The following is a 5,371-nucleotide window of genomic DNA, read 5'->3' as shown; positions in this document are numbered from 1 at the left end:
AGGAAACTTCTGTAAAGTATTTTAAGAAGCTAAACAAAGAAAATATATTCGATTGGCTGAAGTGGAAAGCCCTTTTTAAAGGCTGAGTGGCACGTTCTGAATGAATGAGTTTTCTCTGCTTTGTTTTGCTGTTTGTGTTGGTCTGCAGTTTGCTTAAGTAAGAACTCGTTGCCTGAGCCATAATGGCATCCTCATTAAAAAAATTCAAAACGTATTATTTGCTTGTCCTTGATGACTAAATTTTGCAGGATTAGCTACACTTTCCTATTTTATATGACAACTAACGATTACACAGAAAACATGGGAGATAACAATACCACCAACAAATTACGCATTATATAGTGTGGGTTTATTATTTAAAAAATAACATTTTCTGATTTGTTACACGAGAGCCTTTCTTTCTGTGTAAGAACTAACCACCTTACTGTCATGTTTGCTCAGTTAAAAATGATGCCCCCACAATCTTCTATCTTGATTTCTCTTTTTTCTAGAAATCACTTGTGTGTGGTGATGATAATTACCCAACACTGCCTGAAATTGGGGAAGCATTGAGTACAGGAAAATTATTATTTACCAGTACAGGAGCCAGATTGGGGATCTTGTCCAGTCTTAGAAAACATCAAAATTATCCCGAAGTTATTGTCCCATAGACAACTGGAACAAAGTCTGTAAGGATTCTGCTGTCCTACAGATCTATTATTAAAGACAAAAGTTGACTGAAAGAATCTTTATAAACTTCAAACACAAGACTGATCTTTGCTGGTTGATTTTGTGGCACTGGAGAAGAGGATTAGGTCCTTAAAGCTACCTCCTGTCATAGAACTAAAGATGTACAAAAGCCTCAAAATTGTCTATGATAGTTCACAGTCCTTGTCAGAAGAAAAGAAAGAGGGACAATTTCAAAAGCACCATATGGAAAGATTATATGTGCTGAGGTGCTTAGATAGTTTATACCAAGTACCATAGTTTCTCTCACATTATCTCATGGGCAGGAGAGGAAGGTAGTGGGTCCTTCAGTCTTTCTGAACTGATGTTCTTTCTCCCCAGCCACCAATGGCCAGACACTCACTTTGGGGAAAGATTTTCTCTACCTGTAAAAATGGAAAATACTCATATGCAAATTTCAGATTTTATGTGTAACTTGAACTAAAGGCAAAAATTAATTCATAGTCAAGTTGTTTTATATTGAAATGATTTGCCTTAAGCTGAGGTCTGTGTGAGGGAAATCATCTTCTTTCAGCCAACAGAGTCACTAAGAAATCAATCCTGGAATCTCTAAAGTCTTGATTCTAGTGTGAGCTCTGGCTGTAATATCTGTGTGACCTTGGGCCAGCTCACCTCTCTTTCCTTGTGCTGACAGTGTTGTTAGGGGCATAGATTATATTTTTGCTTTCTTCCTATGCTAAACATCTATGATTTGTGGTGCCTGAGTACAATAAGTATTAATCAATATCCAATCTACCGCTTTCCATTGCGGTCTTTCATGTCATCGATAAACTATTTCATTTAGGACTGATTATGACAGGTAGACTTTTCCTTCAAAGTTGAGATGTACTTTAGGATTTTCTTAAGTTCTATAATATTTCTAGATGTTTAAATTGTAATTTGTTAATGTTTAGAATGCCTCATCTCAGAAAGAAAAGAGGGTGAGGTAGAGGCCAGCAGTGAAGTGCTGCCTCTCCAAGACCTGAAGTCAAGACAGCTAGAAGACAGTAATTTGATGAAGGGAAGAAAAGAGGTCAAATTCCATAAATAGAGAGGGAGAAGGTAGAAACTCCAAAGAAGCTGGAGAGACGGAGCACAACGTGGAGGGAGGAATGAGACATTCATAAAAGCTCAACCCAGCTCCTGGAGAAGGCTATCTACCTCCACTGATGCAGGGTAGGCCCAGAGAGGGACTGGGGTCTCCAGGTAAAGTCAGTGGACTGGAATAGCAGCACCAGCCCCAAAATAAGTCCATGGCTATTATAAATCCTAAAAACAGAGAGGTGTTTTACTCAGAAAGTGAATCTTGCAAGGCATGCTGGACTTTGAGAGCAAGTCCAGTACACCTTCTACCATACCATAGAGGCCTTAATAAGAAGCCATTTGGTGAAGGGGCTGTTTATAGAATTTGGTCTCTTTTCTTCTTTCATTAATACATGTTTGGAGTACATCAGTTTGCAGAGTAAACTGGGTACATATACATAATAGAGTTTGATTCTCTTTTTAAACCTTTTCTTTCTCCTACCCCTTCTTCCTCCTCTAGCTATGCTTTATCCATTTTCATTCCTACATCCATTTTCATCATTCCTTTATCCATTTTCATGCTATGACTAATCATATCTCATGTTTATGACATATAATATTTACATTCATTTAGGTTATTAGGTCCCTGTACATGGAAATAAGTAACTATTTTTAAAACTTGTATTCCAGTACATTGGAGAATCCAAAAGAAATGGATAGATTTCTACAAAAATAGGAATAGCTAAAACTGAATGAAGATATAAAAACCTTGAATAATCCAATGAAATTCAAGCAATATTATAAAAACTTACCAACTAAGAAAAGATTAGGACCCAATACATTTACCACTAAATTCTACAAGAAACTCAAGAAAAATTGAATGTCAATATTCCACAACTCTGTAATGAAATTGAAAAGAAGGAATATTCTGGAAATCATTCCTGGAAGCTAGTATTACCCTCATCCCAAAGCCAGTTCAGGACCCAACCAAAAAGAACACTACAGGCCTATCCCTTTAATGCACAAAGATACACTAAAAGATTTCCTTAAAAAATACTGGGAAACTGAATGGAATAAATGATCAAAAAGATCATATAACATGGCCAAGTGGGCTTCATCCCATGGATGCAAGGAGGGTTCAACATATTCAAATCAATAAATGCAATACGTCATATGAAAAGGAATGAGGACAAAAATCACATGACTACCTCATTAGACACAGAAGAGGACATGGACATCATTCAACATAATGGTAAAAGTTCTGAAGAAAATACTTCCAAAAAGACCTAATCTCAGTCTGATAAAAGTCATTTAAGACAAAAAAAATAGCCAACATAGTATTAAATGTGAACAATGTGGAACGTTTCCTCTAAAATCAGGAAAAAAATGATGCCCACTATTACCACTCCTGTTGAATATAGTACTGAAAACTTTAGCAGGAGCAATCAGGCAAGACAAGGAAAGGAATTTATATACCTGGGAAAGGAAGAAGTAAAATAATTTTTATTCCCACATGACATGATAAGATTCTCTAATTAGAGAACACAAATTACCACCCAAAGACTATAAAAAATACTAAAATAAGCAATGTAGCAAGATGAAGAATTAATACCCAAAAATCACAGCCTTCTCATACACTAATAATGAACTTACCAAGAAAGAAATTAGGAAAATGATACCACTCACAATGTCATCAAGAAAAATTAAATGCTTAGGAATTAACCTAACCAAGGAAGTGAAAGACATCTGTCCACAGTTAAAACTACAGCACTGTAAAAGGAGATGGAAGAGGACATCAGCAAATGGAACAACATCTCCTGTTCCTGGATAGGCAGAACCAATGTAGTCAAAATGGCCATACTTCCATCACTGATACTTAGACTGAACACAATCTCAATCAAAAAACCAACAGCATTCCTTACAGAAGCAAAGAAAACAGGCTAAAATTCATACAGAAGCAGAAGAGACCCAAAATACCTAAAGCAATCCTGGGCAACCACAGCAAAGCAGAAGGTAGCACAATCCCAGATTTTAAATTATATTATAAAGCTACAGTGAAAAAATAAAAGCATGGTACTGGCACAAAAACAGAAATATGGATAAATGAAATAGAGTAAAGGATCAGAAATAAGCCCAGGCACATTCAACCATCCCATCTTTGATAAAGAGGTAAAAACATACACTGGAGAAAGGTAGCCATTTTAACAAGCAGTGCTGAGAAAACTACTTATGTGCAGATTGAATCTACATGTATATGTATCACCATGTATTAACTAAAATCAAAATGGATCAAAGAGATGTGTTATTATGGAAACACTTAACTTTCTGAAAGATAAATTAGGTGAAATTGTTGATGATACAGATGTATGCAAGCTGGGTGTGGTAGCACATGCGTGTAATCCTAATACCTGGGAGGCTGAGGCAAAAGGATCACTGTGAGTTCAAGGCCAGCCTGAACCACATAGTGAGACTCTGCCTCAAAAAACAAAAACAAAAACAAAACAAAGCCAGACATATGCAAGTACTTTCTAAATAGAGCTGCAATGGCATAAGAAATAACAACAAAATCTACAAAAGTGACTGCATCAAATTTAAAAAGCTTCTAGAACACAAAGCCAACAACCACTAGAGTGAAGAAACAACCTACAGAATGGGAAAAATATTTGTCAGCTGTTCCTCAGACAGAGGATTGATATCAAGAAAATATAAAGACAAAAAATTAAATACTCCCAAATAAAGACCCACTCAAAAATTGGGCAACTGAAATGAATATTCAATTTTCAAGAAAAGTACAATGGCCAATAAACACATGAGAAAGTGTTCAGCATCTCTGGGCAATAGAGAAATGCAAATTAAAGCAACACTGAGATTTTATCTTATTCCAGAAAGAATGGCTGTCATGAAGAAATCAAGTAATAACAAATGTGGGTTAGGCTGTTGGGGAAAAGAAATCTTTCTACACTGTTGAAGAAATGTAAACTGGTATAACCACTGTGGAAATCAGTGTGGTGGTTCCCCAAAACAAGAACTAGAAATTCTATTGGACCCAGGTATTCTACTTCAGCGTATTTTCTTGAAAGAGTAAAAGACATCAATTACAGTGATATATACATACTTATGTTTATAGCAGCACAACTTATAATAGCTAAATCTTGGATTTTTTTTTGTACTGGGAATTTAACTTATGACTCACACTTTTTTGGAAAGTGCTGGGCTGCTGAGCTATATTCTTGGCTCCAAATAGCTAAATCTTGACAGTAGGTCATTTTTTAAATTAGCAGGTAAATGGTTAAAGAAAATCATTATTTACCCAATAGAGTACTACTCTGCTGAGAAGAATAAACTTCAGGCATTTGTAGGAAGATAGAATCACTGTGAGATCATAATATTAAGTAAAATAAATCAGGCACACAAGCTTAACTATCACATGATTTCTCTTTTATGAGAAATGCAAACTATAAATAATTGTTAGAATAAAAGATATTAGAAAACAGGGAAATAGATCTTTTGCAAAGCATATAAGGAACAAATGATGCAAGGAGTGGAGAGGGAAGAGAGGAAATTGATAAAAAATAAATAAAATGTAGTGTGTACATGTGCTAACTCTCCACAGTGCATTAATGTTTCTGTATTGTAAGCGAGT

The sequence above is a fragment of the Chinchilla lanigera genome, unplaced genomic scaffold (genome assembly GCF_000276665.1).
Source record: "Chinchilla lanigera isolate Chin_1 unplaced genomic scaffold, ChiLan1.0 scaffold00084, whole genome shotgun sequence".
Classification (NCBI taxonomy): domain Eukaryota; kingdom Metazoa; phylum Chordata; class Mammalia; order Rodentia; family Chinchillidae; genus Chinchilla; species Chinchilla lanigera.
This window is presented reverse-complemented; position numbering follows the sequence as displayed.